The 11,644-nt window shown below is 38.1% G+C and overlaps 1 non-coding gene across 1 annotated transcript; it reads right to left on the reverse strand.

Moving 5' to 3' along the window:
- Positions 1 to 2,280: 2,280 nt before the first annotated feature.
- TRNAY-GUA (transfer RNA tyrosine (anticodon GUA)) lies at positions 2,281 to 2,366 on the reverse strand. Its single transcript is given in 2 exon segments — positions 2,281 to 2,316; positions 2,330 to 2,366. It is a non-coding gene; the product is annotated as a tRNA-Tyr (tRNA).
- Positions 2,367 to 11,644: the final 9,278 nt, after the last annotated feature.

Genomic DNA, 11,644 nt, shown 5'->3' on the forward strand with positions numbered 1-11,644 from the left:
CAAGTACCAACACGCCAGGTTAGGATTGGATAAATAAAGAAGAGAGGGTAAGAGAGAAGAGAGGAGTTTTCCGGATATTATTTACAACTCTACAGATGGTTTCTCTTATACGCCTCTTCTCCTTCTTCCACTCTGTCTGTCTGACATAACGAAGCAGCAAGCTACTAGAGCCAACGGCCGGATTCAGATCCAGAACAGCCCTCCTTTAAACAATAGAAAAGATGTACTAGAGAAACCCAAAACCCAAATCTAAACCCTAACCATCACCGAAATGCAGCCGCAGGAAATGGGTTCGGATAGGTAGGTGTATCTCGCTAAATCGGAAGTAGATAAATATGAAAGTAAATGTTCAAAAACGAATTTTATAAAAACCTTTTCAGTTTTAATTTAAAAAGGTTTTGGTTAGTTTCGATAAGCCTAATTAGTAAGGATTTAAACGCTAATTATAATGTATATAAAATTAAGAACATATTTATACCTGGTATTGTTCAATAACAAATTATTTGAAAGGGGAAATCATTTGACACGTGTTCAATAGAGCGTGCCACGTGCGATTAAATCAGATTTCCAATTTAATTAAGGGGGTCATCCAATCATAAACACTTCTCCAATGTTAATTCATCTGTATCTTGTGGGTTAGGGGGTGCATGCATCCCTTGTGGGGGCTGAATCAAAATCTAATGGCTGGTCATAGAAGTTACATTTAACATTTCATCGATTCACTCAAAATTCAGTTGATTTCCCATCCACGCATCCCACTCATGTACACTACTTCGGTCCTATAATTACACACCACCCCTTTTTTGAAATGTAACACCCTGTATAATCCTAAAGAAGATACGGACAAGTATATCTAAGGTTTGTCGACCTTGCTGCCGTATTAAGTTCCTGACGTTTTGAAATATGGTTACGTGGGCACATACATGATCACACTTCGAAATTATTTCGTTCTCCTTTATACGTGGTGTGCGATAATTTCACGTAGGTATAGTTACGGAGTATCCGTGCAATTCTATTGGACCAATGACCATTCGCTACAAATACCCCAGATTCTTTTCAAGTACAGATAGCCTTACACCCAAAAATCCACAACCAAAAGTAAAAACCAAGATAGACCTTTTGAAAATTCTGTTGTCTTTTACAACTGGTTTTCTTAGGACTGGTCCAACTATAAATTGGCAATTAATAAACTGTTCCCAAGGACCAGTTACCCCCACTTGTCTAATTTAGAGAACTGGTCCAAGCAATTAATAAACTGCTTTTGGACCAGATTAAGTGTACTATTTGACCACATGAACGTGTGCGAACGAAGAGCGTTACGTAATATGTTTTACTTTATGTTATGAACTTCAATATGGGTATCTGTTTTGCTACTTACAGGAAGGAATTTTTCTTTAGGCTCAGATCATAAGAAGGAAACTGAGCCAAAGAAGAAGTAACTTGAAAGGAAACGAAAGATGCCACTTTTTCTATACTCTCGCTTTGGCTTTCTTAAAGGCAAGGGTTTAGATGCAATTGCGGTTTTTATATCAATGGTACGAAACAATGAATATTAAAGGGATATGGTACTGAACCGTATGTACCGCCGCATGGTACTATTTTTTCTCTCTATGCTAAGGTTGCAGGGACTTGTAATTATATTTGTTAATTTCAATTGATGAATTTTCTTTGTTATCACCAGGGATAGATTTAATTTTAGAAGTAGGAATGGAGAACAGAGTAATATCTGGGCGCGCGTCAAATTCCCGGACCCCCTTCCACGGGACGGAGGGGGGGGGGTATGAAAGAAGAGTCGGTGGGTCATGGCGACAGAGGTAAAAAGGAATTACGTATTTCTCGCCGTCCCCGTCAGCAACGTCATCAAAACGTAGTTTAAGTGAGTCAGCCAATACGATAATTTAAACTTTTCGTTACATTACGTGTTGGAGGGAGGAGCTCTATACAGGGTGGTCTATGAGTCGAACTGAAGTAAATACTGACCGTTCGTCCGTTCTCCATTCCTACTTCTAAAATTACATCTATCACTGGTATCACAATCTCTACATTGAAAATATTTAAAATAATACAAATAACTCAGAAAAAAGAATCTTAAAATGTTTTATAAACTACAATATTTATTATTATATAATACTTTGAAAGTTGAAACAATAAATATCTTAAAAACTATGAATAAAAAAATTTTAGCATTTAAATTAATCAAAATTAAATATTTTAGTGATGGGTTTTTATGATGGGTAAATAATAATTAATAATAAAATTAAAAAAGAAAAAAAAGCATTGTCCGTGGAGCCGTATTTGAACCAGCGACCTATGGATATCAATTTTAACTCTACAGTCCACCGCTCTACCAACTGAGCTATCGACGGTTGAAATTCCAAGTTAAATTCAATTATAAGACGAATCATTTCAATCGGTTACCCCGCCTAATATGACCCAGATAAGATATTTTATTGTAGTGTGAAGTAATAGAGACAAAACATTAAAAAAAAAAACGCCACCACTAGAAAAACCAGTTTATAACAGAGCGATAATTACATAGGATCATGGCGTCCAATTCGAACCAATTATTGATAATTATATGATGAAGAGTATTTACATCAATTTCTCCATAATATTGGTGTTTATAGCCTTGTAAATTGGGCTTTGGTAACATTTTATTTTTAAGATATTTTCGACCCTTCAATTATAAAATTACTAAGTGACAAACTGAACCACTACGAAATAATTTCATTCAATTCCGAAATAAGGGGGGGGGCTATAATTCGGAACTGGGTGGTTTTAATTCGGAGTGTCACAGGCTTAGAAAAACCGAAAAATAAATTTCAAGGTTAATAAGTTTAATATCTTTATTTTAAAATAAAGAATTCCAATCCAATATTTATCCCACAGTCCACAAACATCCAGGATTCCAGTAAAATATTTACCCCAAAATCCAGGATTCCAGTAAAATATTTATCCCAAAATCCAGGATTCCCGTAAAATATTTACCCCAAAATCCAGGATTCCAGTAAAATATTTACCCCAAAATCCAGGATTCCAGTAAAATATTTACCCCAAAATCCAGGATTCCAGTAAAATATTTACCCCAAAATCCAGGATTACAGTAAAATATTTACCCCAAAATCCAGGATTCCAGTAAAATATTTAACCCAAAATCCAGGATTCCAGTAGCGTATTAATCCCAAAATCCACAAACAAATTAAATTAGTTTAATACAAACAGAGAAACCAACGCACAGGGGCGAGGCCACCATTGGGGTATCCTCCCTCTAGCCAAGAACCTCCGCTAGAGGCAGTGCGAGTTGCATACCCTCGGCCAGGGTTCGTATGAAATTTTCACATTCAAAATCCCTGACTTTTCCTGTTTTCCAGGTTATCCCTGACCAAATTTTCGCAATATCCCTGACCATTTTAAGGTGTTTACCAGAGCCCACTTTTCACACCTGGCTCATATTTAGCATTGCTCGAAGCATGGTTTGATATACCAAACGAAATCCCTGACATATCCCTGACTTTTTTAGGAAATTTTTTAAATCCCTGACCTATTCCCCTATTTTCCAAATCCCTGATTTATCCAGGTATTCCAGGTTCCGTACGAACCCTGACTCAGGCGTGAAGTGAACTCGTATGAACTCCTGGCGTTGCTCCTTGGTGCTAGAGACAGGATACTCCAATGATAGCCTCACCCCTATGTGTTAGTTTCTCTGTACGCAATTTCCGAAATGATCTATTGGTCTAACAAACCCCAAACATCCAACATCCATTTCTCCAATTCATATCTATTTTTGAAACAAACCAATAACTCTTCTTCTACAGAAGAACGAATTCATCCTATCCTAATTCGGTTTTCTGGGTTAACCCACCACCGTGCACCTGCAGTAGGAAAAGCGCTATATCATAGTTGAATAATACTATCCCATCCCATTAGTATAGTACAGCCTGAAACAACAAACAATAGTAAAGGCGACGAATCGATCGATAAACGGTGGTGTGGTCTCAGGGGTCTCAGAAAACCTGGTGTCAGCACGGCCTTTCACCAGTGAAATATACCTTCATCATACATAGCATTTATTATGGGATCCCCCATCCAAAAAAAGAAAAGGAAACCAATTGAATCGACATTTTTTCTCTTTACAAACTATTATTTCTCTCGTTTCAAAAGACGTTATCTCGAACACGTTACAACATAACCCTATAACGCATACCTAAGTATGGCCCGGGGATACACAGTGATATGTTCCTTCAAGGCGTTAGATAAGTGGAAATAAGTCGCAAGATGACTTGGTCCAATTAGCTAGCTGAACTTCCATAAGTATGACGAAACTATCTATACAAGTTCGTAATGCTACTGAGAGACTTACAGTACTCGAGATAACTAGTTCGAGAAGGAGAACGACGGAAGCGAGACAATTGAAGTCCTACACTCGGTGGTGGTTAATTTTGCAGGACTTCCATCTAAATCCTATTTAGTCTGAACTTACAGCGCCTCACCAGGCGTCCCTCGCTTTACCCTGAATCTATGGCCTACGTCAATCACTCCACTTTGTAACCAGTGACAAACTTCGTGGAACGTAGCTCATAAACTTATGATACAGCCCCACTTATATCTAGTGTTAATTTGTATGCGGGTTTTGTGGGCTGGGCTTGAGAACTTACACCTCATAATTCTGAGGTCTTGTTTCTAACTGTAATTCCATTGGTTGGTAGCAAAACGAGGTCCTAGGCACGAGCAAGGTGCAACAGGCAGCGAGATAGATTATTAATTCGCGAGGCGGTAAATTGGTCACACACAATGACTAGTCTAGGCCCCTCCCACAAAACCCGCCTAGATACGTTGAAAAAAAAAACATCTACTCAATGATTCCCATTATCTATATGTATCCCCGCTTCTAAAACAATACGAACTAAATTTGATGGACTCGTAACCTTGTCTTTGCGTCAACACAACGTCCCATCAATCTCACATCCATCTTAACCCTAAACATGAAGCAGACGATACTGCAACTACATTCGACCTCTTTTAGAAAAGTGTTTACTAAGTCTCCTTATCCGGCGGCAACATTCATTTTTCGTTCATGCATGCATGAACCATGATTCAGGAATAACAAAAAAAAATGAATGGCAAAAATAAAGCAATAACCGCAAGAAAACGTTGCGCAAATAGCGTAAGGAGATTGCGTGTCGTGATATGAGAAGAACAAAACAAATGTATTCCTATTCGCCTTCTTTTTTATGATAAGAAAAATCATAAGGCGAAAGTAAACCCTTTTCAAGGAAATATCAGGTATCTTTCAATTGACAGGGTGTTGTGTTCCAAAAAGGGGTGGTGGGTAATTATAGGACCGAAGTACTGTACATGAGTGGGATCAACTGAATTTTGAGTGAATCGATGAAATGTGTTATGTAACTTCTATGACCAGTCCTTAGATTTTGAATGAGCCCCCCCCACAAGGGAAGTGCATGCACCCCCTAACACACAAGTTACTGATGAACATTGGAACTCGTGTTTATGACTGGATGACCCCCTTACGCAATTATTGTCTGTTCAGTTTCTTACTTATTAAATTTAAGGGGTCATCCAATCATAAACACTTCTCCAATGTTGATTCATGATAACTTGTGTTAGGGGGTGCATGCGTCCCTTGTCAACTCTTCCTGAGAGGGGAGGAGCTACGAAGACGTCACGCCCTCCTATCTCTTGCCTCGATTTTTAGCGACCATATTGGAAGTCGTCAGCTTAAGCCATACAATTTAGACCCCCAATATTGACGTAGCTCCACCCCTCTCAGTACCACTCTATAGGGTGTTTGCGCAAGAGTAAAAAGGGAGAAGAAATAGGGGGCGAAAACCGGTTTTGAGGGGATGTCAACATGGCGTCCTAACGTGGCCAGAGCGGGCAGCCGGCAAGGGGAGAGGAAAGGGGGTAGGTAACTTGACGTCACGCGCAAAGACCCTATAGTCTAAATTGTATGGCCTGAGCTGACGACTGACGGCTTCCAATAGAGCTATCTCAGTTGTGACGTCAGTGTCTAGGTGAACGTCACGGGCTACGGGGTGGCGTAGCGGTTAGCGCTTTCGCCTCGCAGCAAGAGGATCCCGGGTTCGATCCCGGACTGTGGCACCGGGTGAAAACCTGCGAACAAATCCTTCTGCGTAGAGTTTGCAAGTTCTCTCCCCGCTTGTTAAAAGGAGTTTTCCTCCGCGGTCTAACCCGGTTTCTCCTTTCCATCAAAACTTGCAGAGGTTAACGGTAATAGTTAGTATAGGGCGCTGTAGGTTAGCTGTGGCATAGGGGCTAGCCACCACCCCTCTATGCATTGTAAAGGGGCCTACCTGTAAATAAGTCGCAAGTTGACTTAGTGTGGACATCCCTTCCTAGACCAAGCTTAGATTATTAGATTATTAGATTATTAGCTTTGGTATTGGGCGGCCATGTTGGTACCGCTTTGGTTTTATGGGGAAATAGAAGGGTGACGTCACACTAAGGCTTCTGAGATAGCTCCATATGGTCGCCAAAGATGAGGTAAAAGATAGGAGGGTGTGACGCCACGAGAGCGTTCGTGGTAGCAGACTATAGAACCATGTAACCCATGAACTTTGGTCCTATCACCCTGTACAAGTCCGACTCGTAAATATACGTCCTTTACGCTATGAACTCTTATCACGATAAGGTCATTGAGGCGTGAAAAAGGCATTTGTCGGTTAAGCCTTGCCTGGGGGTCTTCCCTCTCTGTTCTGTTGCATTTCTCTCTCTCTCTCTCTCTCTCTCTCTAACCCTAACCCAAGTTGTGTTTAGCAGAGAAAAATGGGTTTACCTTTTCTAGTTTTCATGGTGAGTTTGTACTTAATATTAAGGCGGGGATGTATCGGTTTTAGGCTTAGCTTTGGAATAATGTCAAATTGAAAACGAAAGATACCTTTTGTGGAAAGGTTTTTCAACGCTTCATCGAACTAACAATGCTAAGCCTTTGTCGTCGGTATACTGATGTTTTTATAGTTAGAGCCAGCCGGTTGTTATGGACGGTTTATCAAATATTTTGGCATTTAAGATTCATTATAAATAGCAGGGATAGATTTAATTTTGGAAGTAGGAATGGAGAACAGAGTAATATCTGGGCGCGCGTCAAAGTCCCGGACCCCCTTCCACGGGACGGAGGGGGGGGGGGTATGAAAGAAGAGGCGGTGGGTCATAGCGACAGAGGTAAAAAGGAATTACGGGTATTTTTCGCCGTCCCCATCAGCAGCGTCATCAAAACCTAGTTTAAGTGAGTGAACCAAAAAGATAATTTAAACGTTTCGTTACATTACGTGTTGGAGGGAGGGGCTCTATACTGGGTGGGCTATGAGTCGGAATAACTGAAGTAAATACTAACCGTTCTCCATTCCTACTTCTAAAATTAAATCTTTCCCTGGTAATGTCACAGACTTCCTACTACAACTAATGGATCATTCACTTTATAACAACAACAACAACTGTCTTCAGAAGTTCAGAGGCCCTAAAAAATCTGATAACTAACAGGCCTCTACATCAGGAGTTAAGACAGCCACGTTAATTAAGCAGCGACAGACAAGCAAGCATTCAACCTTCAAGGGCAAAGGTACTAAGGTTTTACAAAGTGCGAGTTTTCAACACCAGGAGGCTTTCAACCTTTCACTGTTCAATTGATGGGTAGAATAAGTTCATTTTCCTGGTGTAAGTTAAAGGGCAAGTCTCATTTAAAGTGAAAGTTCAGTGACGTAACTGATTATACCTTAATTTAAAGAACGGCTGCTTTTTCTAAATATAAAAGGAATGAAATATTAAAATTAAAATAAATTATCTCTTATTACAATATGATAATTAGTACATTTAATTAGAATTAAAAATAATCCAGGACTCTTGCGCCATCCGCCAAAAACAAAAAAAAAACAGTTTATAAGAAGAATTAAAAGAAGAGAAAAAAAAATTAAATATAGAAAACTCGTGATAACTAATCTGGTATATCCTTACGGAACTATTTAAGAAAAAGGCTTAATAGGGAAAAGACAATTGAAACTCTTAATTTATTTTTTTTATTCCAAGTAAAGCTTTGTGTATTTAACAGAAAAATAAACTAAAAGAATTAAGGAAGAAAGGGGGCGTGTTGCTTTTAAATCAATAAAATCACTGACAAGCTGCGCGCAAACGTATATACTGTATTAAACAACACAATAACATTTTTTTCAACGCTGAATTCTTAATTTTTTTTACATCAAATGTATACATTCGTTCGAGCTTTGGTTTCAAAAGACAAACGAGATCGGTTCGGGTAGTGCTGAATATCAATTAATTAAATCGTTGAATTGGGAGGAATTTCAGTAGTTGGTATTGGTACGTGATAGAAATGCAAGATGCGCAAGCTTATGTTAAGTGAAATCGGAACTAAAGGTACAATGAAATCTGTAAATATTCTTATTTTCGAGTCAAGTTTATTTAGCGGTGAAATGGGGAGGGGTTATCACACCTTCAAGTATTATCATGTTTATGAAGAGTTTAGAAACTAGATATTCAATGGTCAATACCTATACTTTCTCACCAGAATCTATGACGTTTCACCTAAACGTCACTTCATGACAAGCTCTCAGTAACCAGTGACAAACTTACAGAACATACCTTATAAACTTATGCAGACTATAATATCTGATATTTCACAATATCACCACATTCATTTGACCCCTGCCTAAAATCACCAGTAGATGTAGGGCTACAATATCCTTAAAAACCATCCCTGAACCGCAAAGCCATCACATCCCAAAGTTGGTTGTTCAATCTTCACTTTGGCCAGAAGTCCCAACTTTATTCCATTTCACGCTACCTTTAATAAAAATGGAGCTTATATTTGCTCTTTCAATAAAATCATTGACACGTTCCGGCTCCCTTTTCAATTAGGGATTACACAGTCACACCCTCTTCTCGACCCAAGAAAGTAATACTACGTTGCTTTTCAAAACCTTAGGTATTTGTTTCTAAGAGCATAACTCTTTACATTTCTAAAGACAGAGAGAGAGGGAGAGAAAGGTTTTTATCGTCTTAAAGGTTACATTATATTAAAAATCCCCCTTCGTATCCTCAGTCCGGAAACGAGCACTCGTAAGCTTTTAAAACAAAAATATTTTAATACCAGTGATCTAAATAATTTTCCGCTCAGTTTAAATTAAATTTCAATTAGAAATGATACTACAACCAAAAGGTGGGGATGCCAGTTTCTGAGGCCCTCATAACCAATAACTTCATTATCATCTCTTGGTGAAAAATATTATTTTAACTTCAGTTTTGATAAGCGAGACACTAAAAGGTACATTGCCACTAAATTCCGCTTAAAACTAAGTGACATTTAAGACTGCAATAGATACACGCAGCTTTGAGTAGTACATTGCATTTTTGTTTAGCAGATATTTACTAGAATGTTTCATGCCCTGAACTACTTAAAAATATGACTTTTTGAGGTTGAAGTTTGCTTGAAAAGTTTTTACAAAAGGGGCTTGGAGAGAGAGAAAAACAAGTTGGAAAAACCAAAATATTACCTCTCCGTGTCGAGATGATTATATAAACTTAAGTATCCAATGAAAACGTCGACCTTTTTGCCCTATATATATTTTTGAAATTTTTGGTCTGACTGTTATCTACACCTAGATGGTTTTCAGTCAAACAAACAAGGAGCATAAACACAATAGTGGAAGCTTCAGTCTTATTTAAAACATGTAAAACAATTATCATCTCTGCAAATAGCTTACACGTCTTTTTACCGATGCCTAACCGTTTCGATTTTTCTAAAGCAATCTCAGCACCAAAAAATATTTTTTGATACAAAATAAATGTTTTATATTCTTATTAAGAATAAAACAAGAGGATAAAAAAGGTCTGTCCTCTCGTAATTTTTTAAGCTTTTATCATGACTACTCTATACAACAGTAGCAAGGAGTATAAACCCATTAGTGGAAGCAGTATTTTTTTTCGAAACAATCTCGCTTATGTTTATCCTCTCTAGACTTCGTTAAAAACGTATTACTCCTACGAAAAATATTAATAGACAGGCAAGGATTCATACCATTAAAGAAGGAGCGCAATATTATCCATATTTTCATTTCATATACAGATAAAAGAAATTATTATGTTTCTGAGAGGAGCTTCCCATTTTGGTTGTTGTTATGAAAAGTATATCGCAATGCACGGGCCTTGATAGATATAGGAGGCAATGAATTAAATATATCACAATGCACGGGCCTTGATAGATATAGGAGGCAATGAAGGAAATACAGGGTGATTCAGAGATGTATGCGTTCCTTGCAACAGTAGATTCCTTGCAAAATTTGGAGTCGAATTTTCTTGGGCGGTTTTGGTCTAACCCGAACCGTTACAGAGTTACAAGCCCTTAAACTCCGGGCCCATTTGGGCCCTAATACCCCCTTCAGACGGTTCGTAAAATCTTGGTCTAATAAGAAAGCTTGTTTAATACTCTTGTTACTTTTGAAAAAAAAACAAACAAACAGGTCGTAAAGCGATTTTGGTTAAACGAAATTCAGGTTTTCTGAAGAAACATGCGATATCTAACATTGCCCCTTACTATCTTTCTCAAGCAAGCGTTTAGTTTTAACGTGTCGTCTGAAGAGGGTATTAAACAAGAGGTAAAGAAAGAAGTTTAAAATTAGCTATTATCGGTGATTGCCAATTTGAGAAGTTCTTAATTTCAAATTCACATTTTTGCCTCCAAGCTTCCGCTAGAGCTTTCCATCCTCTAAAACGAAGCATAAAAAGTACTTTCAATAAATTTTTTTTGGATATTTCTTTATTTCGATGTAACAAACGAATTAAATTGAAACAAAAGAATTAAATTGCAACAAAAGGTCTTCAACGACTTATGGAAGAAGTTGCTCAAAATGAGCACGATTGGCGTTGATGCATGCCTGAGCCCGACGTCTAAAAGACCCTTGCACACTGTTTATCATTTCCGGATGTTCTCGAATGTTCGACGCAGCATGTTGAATGCGCTCCCAAAGAACGTCTCTTGTTGGCACTGGTGAAAAGTAAACCATGGCTTTCATGGTTCCCCACAAGAAAAAATCCAGTGGATTTAAATCTGGAGAACGGGGAGGTCACAGCACTGGTCCAGCGCGTCCTATCCATCTTCCTGGGTATTGTTCGTTTAGAAATTCCCGAGCCGCCATTGCGGACTTTAATAAGTTCTATCTATTCAGAATAATTTATCGAGTACAAATAAATTTTCACTGCTTCAGCAGGGAAACTAAAGGCGTTTAAATACTTCAAAATAAGCCCAAAATGACTTTTAATAGGTATTTTGGTCTAATAGAAACCGGATTCACCAATTAGTAAACGAGACGTTGGTTTCGTTTACTAATTGGTGAAAATACAAATTTCCCATGGCGTAGATTACGGATTTAGAGGACTCTCTAGATTACGGATTTAGAGGACTCTCAACCGTAATGAAATAGGCCAGTTATTTTTTATTGCAATTTTTCCTTTTGAATCCGGTTTCTATTAGACCAAAATACCTATTAAAAGTCATTTTGGTCTAATAGAAACCGGATTCATAAGGAAAAATTGCAATAAAAAATAACTTGCCTATTTCATTGCGTTTGAGAGTCCTCTAAATCCGTAATCTACGCCA

Source organism: Phalangium opilio, unplaced genomic scaffold (genome assembly GCF_054372755.1).
Source record: "Phalangium opilio isolate 3A_F unplaced genomic scaffold, DU_Popi_V2 ptg000039l_2, whole genome shotgun sequence".
Classification (NCBI taxonomy): domain Eukaryota; kingdom Metazoa; phylum Arthropoda; class Arachnida; order Opiliones; family Phalangiidae; genus Phalangium; species Phalangium opilio.